Genomic DNA, 14,854 nt, shown 5'->3' on the forward strand with positions numbered 1-14,854 from the left:
CTGCTTGAGTTCTAATTGAAGTCCTGCATGCAACAACTCAACTGACCCACAAAGAAAGCATATTTCCTTCTGACAGCTGCATGTGCCACATCTGTAGCTCAAACTGAAGTGCTCCAAGAGGATAAGATAAAGTTTATAGTCTAAATATTATTATGAGACAATAATATTTGACTTTTCTATTTTTTACTAGTAGTCTAAAAATAGACTCTGATCGCTCCTGCTGTGATCCAAAAATAGAAGTCCATCTATTTTTCCCAACATGACCAATCATCCATAAATAGCATCCTGCAACTCATAGACCATGATCCATATGTCTAAAAATAGATATAGTCTAAAAATATACTTTGCGCCAAAAATAGCCTGCGGGCCCACTTAGTGAAGGCGACTCCTTTCCACTAAGCTCCATCATCTTGTTGCATTTTCAACACTACAATTGTTTTGATCTTCATGGTCAGTAACGTGTTGACTTGTATACAACAATTTTGCAGGTCTTGTAACAAAATGGTATCATGGATGTAAATGTTGTGGACCTTCTCTAAAGACTAGATGTTCCAACCACCTACGAAAGCCAGTGTATGAATGCTCCATGGTATTCCTCCAATAAGAACACCCTTACAAAAGAGCAACATCTGCTTTCAATGGTAAAGCAGAGAAAATCCAAAGGCCTGCAATAATGACACCATCTGAATGACTTGGAGCATATGAGAGAGAGAAGGAGAAGGAGTTTGCATAAATGTTCGATTCGTATGGGGAGCTTATGTTTGATGATCCACATTTCTTAGACACCTATGTTGAGAAATTTCCTATTAGGATGAAAAGGAAATATGTCCTTTATGGGCTCCAATATTAGGAGCATCTTAAGATTGCCTGCTTACTAGACCCCATATATATATTTAAAAATGTTTCATCTTCTTTATGAAGGCACATATCATCGAAAGAAAATAACACATTGACTATTAGGAGAGATATTATTTCTTCAAAAACTAAAAAGAAGCATTGGCCAAGACAAGAAACTAGAGGAGAGGCTAGTCCCTCTTGGTGTTTTAAAGAAGGTGATGTCCCATGGATTTTAAAGAAAGATGATATTTATTTGGAAAAAGGAGGTTATAATGAGTGTGAAGGTGCCTTCTTTAAACGAGTCTTCACTACAGTGTTGCTTCACTATGGAAGACCGTTTGTCGGGGTTGAAATCACATGACCATTTGAACCTTCTAAGAGTACATATGTCAAAAACATGATTTAATTTTTATTTTTTATTTTTTATTTTTATACAATGGGATATTTTATAATTAATTTTTGTATAATGTATTATTCACTGTCCAATGTCATTATCCTATACTTGTGCGTGAGTGTGTGAACCATGAATTCCCCCAACACCTATGACATTTCATATCTAAATTATATGCATTTGTACGTTGCATAACATCAAAGGAGATTCATATGGCTAGCATTCCATGGTGGCATCAAGAGACAGTTGAGATTGTTTGTATTTTTTAGAAGGAATTGCCGATGAGTTTCATGGACTTGCAAGTTCATCTTCTAATTCACCTAGTAGATGAGATTGAATTAGTTGGGGTGGTTTCTTGTCATTGGATGCTCTTCTTAGACAGGTACATGAAGAAATTGAAAGATTTTGTGCGACAAAGGGAAAAAACTCGAGGGGTATATAACAGAGGGGTATATATTGTATGAGTCTATATTATGCCAGTGAGTACATCAAGCATATCAACATCACACTAGGTACGGTGATTTGGGAATGGTGATTTGGGACGACGAAAGGGATGAAGACAAAAGAGAAGGGGAGCTTCTTGAAACGAATGGAAAGAGGCACATGATAAAGAGTAAGTGACTTATCATTTGTCAAATTTCTACATAGTAACTATTCACACTAAACTTCATATTAATGCATATTTTGATCTCATACGTACTATATATGTTGGTTTGATTTCATCAACGAATTCAAAAATTGAAGCCATCAACAAATTCATTCTTTACAATATGGAAGCGACACAATCGTGGGTCGCATTGTATGAGCATAAGAGGAGGAAATGGGACAGTGACAGGAAATAATTCAAATGGTTGAATGGTAGAACCATACCTTATCTTGATCATTTAAAAGAAAATATGCCAATGACATCACCTTATCTTGATCATTTAAAAGAAAATATGCCAATGACATGCCCTAATAGTTGGGTTGTTGATCAAGTCAAAGAGAAATATGGTGCATCTGGTCGTTACCCACGTGTTGAAGAGGATGCGCTAAACATAGGGATTGGGTGAAGCAACTCGATAATAATCTCTTTCTATACATTTTTAACTTCATACTGCACCTATGATTTGTAACATTTATATATTTTCTATATTTTTAATTATGTTCAGATTATTAGACACATGACACTATGATTTTTTCACTTTTTTATAGGTGCATTTATTCCCATCTATGTGGGCATATGGACATCATTTTCGCACGGAGGATGTCAATGATGGATGCATGACACAAGACTGTGGAGTGGAAGTCGAGTTTGACCAATCTTGTCGTGCTAGCCATCGTGATCAAAACCTAATGCAGGGGATGTTAGGTTATATTGGAAAGACACAAGAGAACATTCAAGTGGACTTCTCTTCATTCCAATGTGTTATTTTTAGGCACAAGTGGTGGGACACCCTTGATTAGAATAATGTAAAGGAAGATCGTGATGGTGGGTTGATATCTATCAACACTAGAAAGATGTGGCATGAAGCTGGGAGCCTTGTGTTTTCCCAAAACACTGCAACCATGTGTTTTTTGACCCAGGTGTGTTGGATAGGGATTGGTGGTTTGTATTAAGACAAGACCCTAGATAGAAACATATTTTTTAGAACAATAGTGTTATCATGCCAAGCAAGGAACATAATCAGGGTGATGACAATGGAGAATGATATGTATGTGTGTTATTTCATCACTTATACTAATGTTGTATGCTTTTGTTTTCTTTACTTGGTTAATTATAATGTTTCTTTGTTCCTCTTGTTGGCATTTTATATAATTAGTAAGATTCACAAACATTTTTACATGTTTTTTTGCAGTGAAAACATTTTTACACTTAAAACTAAGTATTTCCAATTGTGTACAATATCTATGATAATAAGGATTCAAGGTCGCAATCCTTCTCAAATAGGAAAATGAGAAGAATATAAGCAAACTGATAAAATAGTGAATTTAGAAACAACATTGAAGATTTATTCTCAATTTAGATACTTATTGGTTTGTTAATCAATTCATGTGTTTTTTCTTCGTGTTTAGTTCAAAATCAATATAAATAGTGTAGTGATAACTCTACGAGGACTTTAAAATGAATTTTTTTTGTATTAATATATAAGATTTAATTCTTGACATCAGAGGTAAAGTCATGTTTACTATATTTAAATTTCAATTCTTGCAACATTATGTAAACTAAAAGGAACTCTTATCCATGTATAAAATGTTGATTACATTTTTTTATGGATCATAAAAGAAACAAATGGGCTTTAAATGGATGCATGAGAAGTTTTAATTTTTTCTTCATGGATAATGGAACAATTTTGACTTTTCTTTTCAATGATAATTATAAATAAAATTTGAATTAATAAATATTTTATGGCTAAGAATTAAATGATAAATAATGTGATGGTGATTAAAAAACACTTGTTTGACTTTCTAATAGACTTGGTGATGCATTTTTCTTTCCCATTTAGATTATGTAAATTAAATATCTATTTTTATGTATTTAAAAGTAAATTATTTAAAGTAGACATGGTTTTATCATTGTGAAAGTGATGTAATATCAACAAGGAGAAACGTGAAAACATGAATTGTAGTGACTATCTTGTGATAAGTATGTGGAAAAAATAACATTTCTCGAGTTGTTCATTAAGAAATAATCAAATATATTATTTGTCAAAATTCAAATCTAATATAGTATGATTTTTGTATTATTTAACTCATATTTATTATTTAAAAAGTTAAATTTAAGTCAGTACAATAGCAAATAAAGAATCAAAATAGCACCAAAATGTTATATCTTTATTACTAGAAAAAAGTTCACTTGTCTCTTTAAGGGAGAACTTCCAATAAAGCAAATCCCCAACCACAAGTAACTTTACAAGACTTAATTTACATTGTTCCCCAACCACAAGAAACTTTACAAGCCTTATTTTATATTTCTTGATCCTCATCTTTAGAGAGAAATTTCTAATTTAAATTGGTAAGAGTTGCTATAAATATTAAATTTAAATTGGTTGAAAATCTCATAACTTTAGTGATAAATTAAATTTTATTAAAATATAAATTTTTAAGCTATATTAAATATAAATTAATTATAAAAGTTTTTAAATTTAACAATAGATTGAATTTTATAAACCAATATAGATCCATCTTAACAGTGGATCTACCAAGAGCCGAGAGGGATCAAAACTCATTAAATGAAAAACTCTTCTTAGAATGTAAAACTTGAAAAAACATGCACATGTCAAAAAATTTAATCTCTTTTAGTGATTGATAAACCATCATTAAAATGGATTTATAGTATTGGTTTTCTATCTGTATATATAGATCGACAATAGTGTAATTTTTTATTAGTTAAATTGTATTTTTTAATAATTTATTATTATCAGTATTTATATTAAAAATTGAATGAGTTATACATTTTCGTCTTATTAACAATTAACTAAATTATTTTACCTTTAATTATTTTTTCCTTGTGAGTATTGAAATATTTTACTAGTTAGGTTAGAATGAATATGAATGAACTATCTAAACAATAGAAAAATATTTATCGTAATTTACAATCATAGTTTCAACCATACTAAACTTTGTAATTTATAAAAATATCTTTGCATTTTTTTTAAAGTAAGTCACTTTGCATGCAATTTCATATATAAATTTTTGATATAAGTTAACCAATACATAATCTATAGTAAATATTATTTCATAAAAATAAACATCATGATAATAACCATCTAACAAACATGAACATCATCTAAGATACACATTCAAATTCACCACCATCATGTAAATATATACACCTCTAACACATAAACGTTATTAGCTAGCACACAAACCTAAAATATAACAATGCATCATTATCGTGATCACATCTAACAAAACACAAGCATTGTAATCTAACATCATCACCACACACATCCTCAAATTAATATATAGCTCATGTCAAATAATTGCTATCACATACACATCTATCTGCAAGCACATTAGATGAGCATATCTAACATGACCAAACAATATACATGTTGTCACTTAGAAAAAACCCCGGATGTAGAGGGAGAAAACTAAGGTAACCTCTAACCACTTTGGAATGAAATATGCCCCTTCAATCTAGAGAGGGATCTCTCCTTAAAACTCTACCTCTCACTGTCACTTTTAGCAGTAGGTTTATAAGCTCATTGGCCAAATTTACTTATAGGATGAGATTGGTTTGGAAAGAAGAGAAAAATGACCATTGGGCATGGATTCTGGTGAAAAAGGTTGCTAACCACAGGATACATAAACGATTCTTAACAGAGGCAAGATAAGACACAACTTCTTAGAAAGATAACCATCAAGATGTGGAGATAGAATACATAAAATAAATATCACCTAAGAGCAACAATAATTATATTCTAAATATTTAAGTAGAAAACATAGAAAATATTCATATAACTTGAATCAGAGCATACATAAATAATTCTATTTCATAACGCTTTATCCAAAATATTAAAGACTTAATCATCCAGAGATGTAGTATAAGGAGAAATTGAAAAAAAAACACGAGGAAAGATAGACAAGAAGTTATACAAACATGAATATCTACAAATTGTGTATGTAACACCACATATAGCAATATATTGATATCAGAGCTAGACAAACAATATTTCTTCTTCAAAAATTTCTCAACCCTTTCTTCTTACAAGATCATAGTCTTTATAGAGTACTTACAAAACTATATCGAAGTTTTTAGCAAAAACTTTAATTACAAAGTCTTGAAATAGATGAGCAAATATCTAAAAACCAAATATCTTACATTATTCCATTATAAAACAAAAACAAAAACATTATGTATCTAAATATCATGTTGTTGCTGGAGACATGACTGAAAATAAGGGTCAAACCAATGAATGATATCTTGCCCATATTTTCTGAAATCCCTGTCACATCATCATGCTTAATTTGGTAATCTTTTCCTCAAAATATGGCCTTGCTCCACAAAAAAGGGAATTTGGTACTCAAACCCTTCGTTTGTGGCTACATCTACTCCACATTGTTCTTCATTGCCTCCAAAAATAACATTCCCCCCTAGCACTAACAGATTCACTCGCACCTCTTCAAATCAGGAGAAATACTGGGATTGTTGACTGACCAACTGTCAGCGCTTCATAAAAATCGAGGCAAAATCACGCTGACAATTTAACTATCAGCACTCATCAAAATTGAAGCAGAAAAAATGATGGCAAAACAAAACTTTGCTTTGAAGATGTTTTAGTTGAGTCTGGTAGCTACCTCTAACAAGATATCAACATTACTTTGTCTCCTTTTTCTGTTTTTCTTAGCCTCTGCAGCAAGTTTCTTGTCTTGCCCCTAGGCCTCTTAGAACTTGCATGTTTTTCTTTGTTTATGATCAAATCTTTTTTAGGTGTATCATCTACCTCAATGACCTGCTCTGCCAACTTAGGGTTTTGTTTAAGCTTAAACTTTAGCCTTAGTTTGTTCAATGGCTTAGTATGTGGCCTTCTTCCTCCAAAAATCTTAGCTAAAGTAGGCTCCCTATCAGTTTCTAATTTCTTTGTCTCAGGTTTAGCAGTTTCAACCTCTATTTTCTCTTGTTTTAGTGGCTTCAGCCTTTGTAGGAGAGGGCATAAGAGGAGGGGACAAGTTCTTCTTTTATCTAAGTCTCCCACTTCTTCTCATATAAACCCTTTCCAATTCAAGAACTAGAGGAGGGGGAGGTTTAGTCATCATATTTCTCTTCTGGCTTCTGGTTTGGATAGATGAAGTCCCTTGCTCTAGGGTTTGGGGTTGTTCAATAGTTTTCTTGTTCCTTTTATTTCTGTTAGTGGCTTTAGATTTTGGTGAGACAAGCTCTACAAAACCCCCAAAAGAGAAAGTGCTCCCATGTTCTATTGATTTTTCTTAAATGATTTTCAATTAACAATTTAATCAAGCCTTTGTGATAAATAAAATGGGATGAAACATCTGGTTTTTCCCTGACTCTTGTAGACATTTGCTTAAGACTCATCAACAAAAATAAAGGGGCATTCATCCTGACCTGTCCTGCAATGTGAGCGAGGAAGTGAAAATGATATAGATTGACTCTATTGAAGCGTCCCTCACAAGTGAAATACGACTATGTAACCCTTAGAAGAAAGTGTCATTCATCCTTCAACCAAGCTCTCAATATCTCTGAATGTCAGGGCATGTCCTTATATTCATCCTTTGGTAAAAGTGACACATGTGGCTTTTAAACCACCGTTCTCCATCCACAAGGAGGCATGTAGCCTCAGAAACCACCTCCTCTGTGACAGGGAAAGAAACACCTCGAACAGTAACCCCGTGGCCGTCAAATACTTCAATAAAATCCTTGACAACCCTGTCATGGTAACTTGTACACCAAAAGAAAAAATTATCCCATCCAACCTCTCGAAAATTCTCTCGAACCTCTGGATATGCATCGAGAAGGTCGGGTCCTTTGGGTTCCCCTCTGTGCAACTTTTCGCTCTTCCCCATAACTTCCACCATTCATAACATAGCCAACAAAGACAGGAGGGAGATTTGATCACAAAATGTGGGATAACAAATTATTCACTTCGACAGATAAGACAATTCAATCAATTACCCCTACATAATAAAATTACTTCCTCCATCCAAAACACTTGAGATTAAAATGTGATAGTTAATCAAACACACATAAAAATGATTATTTACTACTCGTATACCATGATAATTACCCTCTGGTGATACCATGTGAAATAATGAAATGGCATATCGCCATCTGCTTAGTCAGCACTCACTTGATCAAGTGCCCACTCATTTGTTGAAGTGTAGTCTATTAGTGCTTAGCTTTTGACATAAAAAAATAAATTTTACATTTAGCATTGATACTCCAGCTATCAACGTTTTATTTTTAAAAAATTTTAAAAATGGCATTAATACTCCAATTGTCGTCTCTTCTATTAAAACAAATTTACAATAAGTGTTGATAATCCATCTGTCAGCGCCTTTATTCAACATTTTACAATTTTCGTTGACAATCCCACTGTCAACGCCTTAAAATTTTTCGAATAATAAAAAATCACACTGCTGAACTTAAAACCATGAAGAAAAACTGAAATAACAACAAGCTCCAGTGGGGATATTTGCCTCCCTGCGAGGCAACAAAGAAATCACAACTCTAGTGCCCGGTCCATTGGGCCAACTCTTTATTCTATGCCAATACTATACTGAAACTTCAAATCAAACTTTGACAAACACTTGTCAGGATCTTAGGGCCTTCACTTTGGGCTTCAAATCCTTTCAAGTATTGTCCACACCTGCAACTGTTTTGAAAATAAAATGAATATGTACAAATGGAAAATGAACATTACCCTTTCAAGACAAGTAAGGTTTCAGAAAACGCCCATTTACTAGGCCTCCACTGATGAGTTCACCCTCTAAATCTTCCAAAATGAATGCATTCTACCACGAAATGCAACTATTTTATAGGGGCCTTTCCAAATATGATAAAATTTCACATGCTTCCCTTTATCTTCAATCCTAGCATCCCATTTCAATACCATATCCTAAATTTTGAAATTATTTGTTTTCACCTTTTTATCAAACACCTTTAATTTTTCCTGAAACAAATTTGATTGATTATAAACTTCTTCTCTCAATTCCTCAACTTCAATAATTTTATTGATTATTCTTTGAAATTCATTAGGTTCTGCATCATTCTCCTAAAAAAGCCTCATTATCGGTATACTCAAATAAACTGGAAAAAATGCCTTAGTATCATAAACTATTTGAAATGGTGAAGTGTTGATTGATCTTTTGGTACTAATTTTGTCTGCCCATAAAACAAATTTCAACTTAGTATGTCAGGCTTTTTGTTATTCTCCAAAAACTTCTTAATAATTCTGATTATGATTTTGTTAGATGACTCCGCCAAGCCATTTCCCTAGGGATAATAGGTTGTGAAATGGCCCAATTTGACATTATATTCCTCACAGAACTTGATCATCTTATGGGATTTGAAGGCTTGAGCATTGTGTGTGATAATCTTTCTTGGGCAGCCAAATCTAGAGAAAATGTCTTCTAAAAACTGAATTACTACACTATTTGTAGCTTTTCTGGTTGGAATTACCTCAATCCACTTTGTGAAGTAATATGTAGCAATCAAAATACACTTATGTTAACCTGAAGAAGTTGGGTGAAATTCTCCAATGAAGTCCAATCCCTATTGCTAAAAGGGGATTTCCACTGAGATGGGCTTGAGCAACAATGAAAATAACTTACCTTTCCTTCAAAGATTTGACATTTGAAACAAGTTTTTACTTCCTTATGAACATCTAAAAATAAAGTTGGCTAATAAAAACATGCCTGGGGGATCTTATTTGTTGTAGCCTTCCAATAGTGGTGTCCTCCACAAACACCCTTATGGAATTCCTTTACAACCTTCTTTGCTTCAGTTTCAATTAAAAAAATCAGGAGAATTCTAGATATATCCTTCCAGTACAAATATTCATCAAGACAATAGTATTTAATTGCTTTCATTTTCAGGGATCTTACTCAGGTTTTAGTTGCCCCTAGTGGAGCTTCCAAATTCTACATAATGTATATTATATCATTGTACCATGGACATTGTTTTAGTTCATCGTACACCTTTAAACTCATCCCGTCATATGTATCATTCAAACATATAGATAAGAAATCCACACCAAAGGAATCAACGTTTGTCTCTGTCATCAACTTTGCTAAGCCCTAGCCTTTAATTAGGTTTGTTAGTTTGGTTTCTAAGTCATATTCCAGCAACTTGGTGATTCACTTACCTCTTTTTCCATCACTATTAGGCTGACTTAAAATACCTTTAACTACATTATTAGGGACAATATTTAACATGAGAATACAGAATATATGTTAAGAAATTTACTGCATAACATAAATAATTACTGAGAGGAATAAATATAAAAATAGCCAGCAACAACCATAAACACATAAACACAAATGTTTATCCAGGAAAACCCCAAATCCGGGGAAAACCCAACCTGATAAGATCTAATTAGCATTGGCCAAAACCCTGGCCAATCCGACCAAGTGAGCCTTCACCGCTCACCTCCAGGTCTTGCATTACAATGAAGTCCTTCCAGCCTTTTATAAGCTCCATTACATATAATACCACAGGCAGAATACTATGGGTGCACAATACCATGTGCCCCAAAACCATCACTGTTTAACCTGGTCAACTTTGACTCTATCTTGAGTCAAGTTTACCTAACAATTCCCCCTTTAAACTTGACTTGGGGTTCCTTGACTAACTCCAGCCAAACCTGCTAAGTGAGACAATCCCGCTCACTCTAGCTCTTACCCCCCTCAGAGTTTTTACCCAGGGTATTGTTAATCCGACATCCCCCCTATCACCTAGGTCTAGCCTAGACTTTACCGGTGATCACCGAGGGGTACACATGCCTTACGAGGTCCTACAATAGTATGCCCATTTACTGCAATAATTTTGACTTCATTAACTTTTTTTTTGTTTATTGCTACTGTTATTCGGATCCATCCTCTCTCAATTTGATGTGCTCAAAAACTTCTATCAAACCGATCCAATTGGGAGCCCTCGTAGATTCCAACACCGGCAATCCCTGGCCGGCACTATCTTCCACACATTCTCTTTGAGGTTCTTCTGTGTAAGATTGTTCCACCATTATTTTCAGACCCAGATTTGTAAAATAAAGGTTGCATTGATCTCATCAGGCACTATAAACCCCTGGCATCAAAGAATCCCTTTGAAGTCAATATCTGGCTCTGATACCAGTTGTTAAGAAATTTACTGCATAACATAAATAATTACTGAGAGGAATAAATGTAAAAATAGCCAGCAACAACCATAAACACATAAACACAAATGTTTATCCGGGAAAACCCCAAATCCGGGGAAAAACCCAACCTGACAAGATCTTATTAGCATTGGCCAAAACCCTGGCCAATCCGACCAAGTGAGCCTTCACCGCTCACCTCCAGGTCTTGCATTACATTGAAGTCCTTCCAGCCTTTTATAAGCTCCATTACATATAATGCCACAAGCAGAATACTATGGGTGCACAATACCATGTGCCCCAAAACCATCACTGTTTAACCTGGTCAACTTTGACTCTATCTTGAGTGAAGTTTACCTAACAATATATACTCTGAAGTCTTAACAAATGTGAATGCATGTTTTAGAAAATCTTAATGGTACAATGATATTGGCAGCAAGTAATCTCTTAACTTCCTTTTCTATTAATGGCAACAGGTTTGGATTGATCCTTCTAAGCTTTTGTTTTAAAGGCTTCTCGTTCTCCCTGAGTGGAAAAGTATGTTGAATGATGTTCTTCTCATAAACCTTTAAATATTCATACCTCCAAGCAAACACATCTGAAAACTCTTTCAACAATTTTGCATACTACTACTTCTGCTATGTTTTTAAAGAATTGGAAACCTTAACTACCTTAGGTCTTCTTTTGTTCCCAAATTGTAATCCTCCAACTCATTATCACTTGGGTGAATCTTGGGTTTTACAACAACATCATTGTTATCAAATAGCCTTTCTAGAGGGATCAAGTCTCTGGGAATAAAATTATTTCTTAGCTGAATAATTTCTTGTCCATCTACAACATTCATAAAAAAAAAAATTGATTATGCATTCAAATATGGTTCCTCATCTTCATTCTGATCAACAGGGGTATTTGCAAATTAATCGGTCAACTCTAAGAATCTATGAATTTTTTGGTCATCCTAAAAAACCCTCCAACGCTTGATGTTGTCTGGGATAGAGGGCCTATGATTTACATTAATCTCATATTTTCTATTTGAATGAATGGTAATTTTAAAACCACTAGCAACAGTAGCTAGGAAATATGATATAGCATTTTCTTCTCTAGAAACAACAGAAATTTTATGTTCTAAAAATAAATTGTCAAACATATCCCATACCTCATTTCGATAAGCCCTCGTCCTCGGATGTTTAGTTTGATATGTGCCTAGGACCTGCTTGACAACCAACTTTAAGTCTCTGAAAACACTAATCCTTTTTTCCTTTTGTTCTCTCAACAGATTTAATCCAATGATTAGAGCCTCATACTCTGCAATGTTGTTGGTGCATTCAAAGTACAGTTTGAAGGAGTGTAACTAACTAGTAAGATGTGGAGGAATTATCCAAATACCTTCCCCCGAACCATCTTTGCTAGTAGAACTGTCAAAATGCATGTTCCATGTCCCATCATCTTCGGTTGTCTGGGATTTTTCCTCCTACACTTCACCTTCAATTTGTTGCTGTTTATCCTCTTCAAAGCACAAATCATTATAGAAAATTTGAGAACCAAGATTCATGTCAATCGCATAAAGAGAATGATTTTCTGGTTCAACCTTGTTACTCACAACATACTTCATCTGGACTTCCCTGTAAAGTTTCATGAGTTCTCCAAACACTGGGATGGATGCATAAGACATATCCATCTACAAGGTGCCTCATAACCTTGTTGACCAAGACCACGAAAGCAACATGCCAAACTTGGGTTGGATATCTACGACTACGACTTCCATAATGATACCTTTTACATGAACTTGTGTCAGATTCACCAAAACATATTTGTCTAATCCCAAGCACTTGACCTTTCTTGAATCAAAGAAAAACAAATCTTTGTAGGGCCTAGAAACCTCAAGTCCCAAATTATATGTAATTGACTTAAGCATCAAGTTGTGTGATGCTCCAGAGTCTAGCATGGCATTATGTATGACCATGTCATGTATATTTAGACTAACATAAAAAGGAGGGACATCATCATTCACACTAGTTACATGAGGACCAAATACAAACTCAAGAGCATCATCATTTATATTGAGAGAATCTTGTGCATTAATATTTATCTGATCAGTCTCTGAACCCTTTACCATTGTAATAATTTGTTTCCTATATTTCTCATTCTTCAACAATTTAGAAAAAGGAATAGGAATTTTTATTTTACCAATTTCATTTTCCAAATTGAATGATACCTAAGCCTTCTCCATCTCTTTCACATCCTTCTTGACATCATCAACCTTTTTTTGAGCATCCTTTTTCGGGTCATCAACCTTCTTAAGTATGTCCCTTTTTGGCTCGGCTTATTGTTGTCCTGCTGCAGGTTTTGGTGGTGGAGTTTTAATTGGAACATTTCGGCCCATGAAATTGTTTCGTCTCTGACAATCAACCACTACATTAGTGTAACCCTCCTGATAGATTTTTGAATCAAACATCATTTGAGTGTTATCCTTTTCTTTCAAAGACCCAATAGATTTATCAAGTTATTCTTTAGTTAAAAACACTTGAGTTTCTTCATCATCAAAACAATTAATTTGTTGATCTTCTTCCTCGATTGGCTCTTCATCGACAAAACTCTTAGGGAAAGGAGGTCTTACGGTCTACTAATCTTCAGGACCTTTCTGGTCTCTTTAGCAATTTTGAGGACCTTGAGGTCTCCTAAAATTAGAGTTTCGTACTTGAGGTTGAGGCTTGGCCCTAGGAGGAGTCAAATTATCCATTAATTTCTCCATTGTCTTCAACATAACATCAAACTTTACATCTGATGAGAAGAAGGTTCATATTTAATTAGTACTTTCCTCTCGATCCTCATTTTTGCCTTTTTGGCCAACAAATTAGTTTCCACTCCTATGGCATTATTTTGCATGGCTTCCAGTGTAGCAGGGTTTCTTTCTCTTAATTGAAAAGCAAATTCTGCATCGAATGCATCTAGATAATGAAGAAGAGCTAGTCCCAAAGGTGGCTTGATCTCAGCTGGAATAGAATTATAAACTCTGTTAAACCTAGCAGAAAATTCCTACACTGTTTTCCCTAGACTTCTATTCAAATTTTCAAATTCATCCAATATTTGTAAAGGGTTTTTTTTCACCTCCCATCTTGTAAGGAAAAGCTACTCAAAATGTTGAAAGTTTGGAATGCTTCCTATTGGCAGTCCTTTGAACCATTTGTTGACTTCTCCTGAGAAACTTTGTGCAAAAAGCCTCAATTTAACATCTTCATGATTTACCTCTTCCAAATCTATGAAGTCATTAAATTTATCGAAGTGTTGTTGAGTTGTAATGGGTCCTAGCCCATCAAACTAAGTATACATTGAAAATAATTTAGAGGAATATCATATAGTGGGGATGGGATATTGAGAGGGGCATATCTAGCATCCATGATTGTATGAGATGCGGTTGAAAAAGATACAACAATAGGAATTTGAAAAGGAGATGACAAAGGAAATGAAACTATTGTTGAGACAACCGATGAAGCAGGAATATGAGATCCAATAGAGACAAATGAGGCAGAAAAAAGTGGAACAAAAAATGGAGGGATATGAGTTCCATCAAAGACAACTAGGGTAGAAACAAGTGGAATAGAAAATGGGAAAGTACCAGACTTAGATGCAGTTATCTAAAGCTCATGAACTAAATGTTCCAATTTTTCAAACTGAAGCCAAATCTCTTGGTCTTGTGGTAATAAATTCAATCCTTGATAGGCAAAACTAGGAATAAAGGTCTTAAATTTTGTCTCGTCAAATACAATATCTGAGAGATTAGTTTTTGACTTGGACCTAAACAAAGTTTGCTCAAACTTAATATCAAATTGTA

Source organism: Pinus tabuliformis, chromosome 8, assembly GCF_031772625.1.
Source record: "Pinus tabuliformis cultivar Carrire ecotype Pingquan chromosome 8, CPIR1, whole genome shotgun sequence".
Taxonomy (NCBI): domain Eukaryota; kingdom Viridiplantae; phylum Streptophyta; class Pinopsida; order Pinales; family Pinaceae; genus Pinus; species Pinus tabuliformis.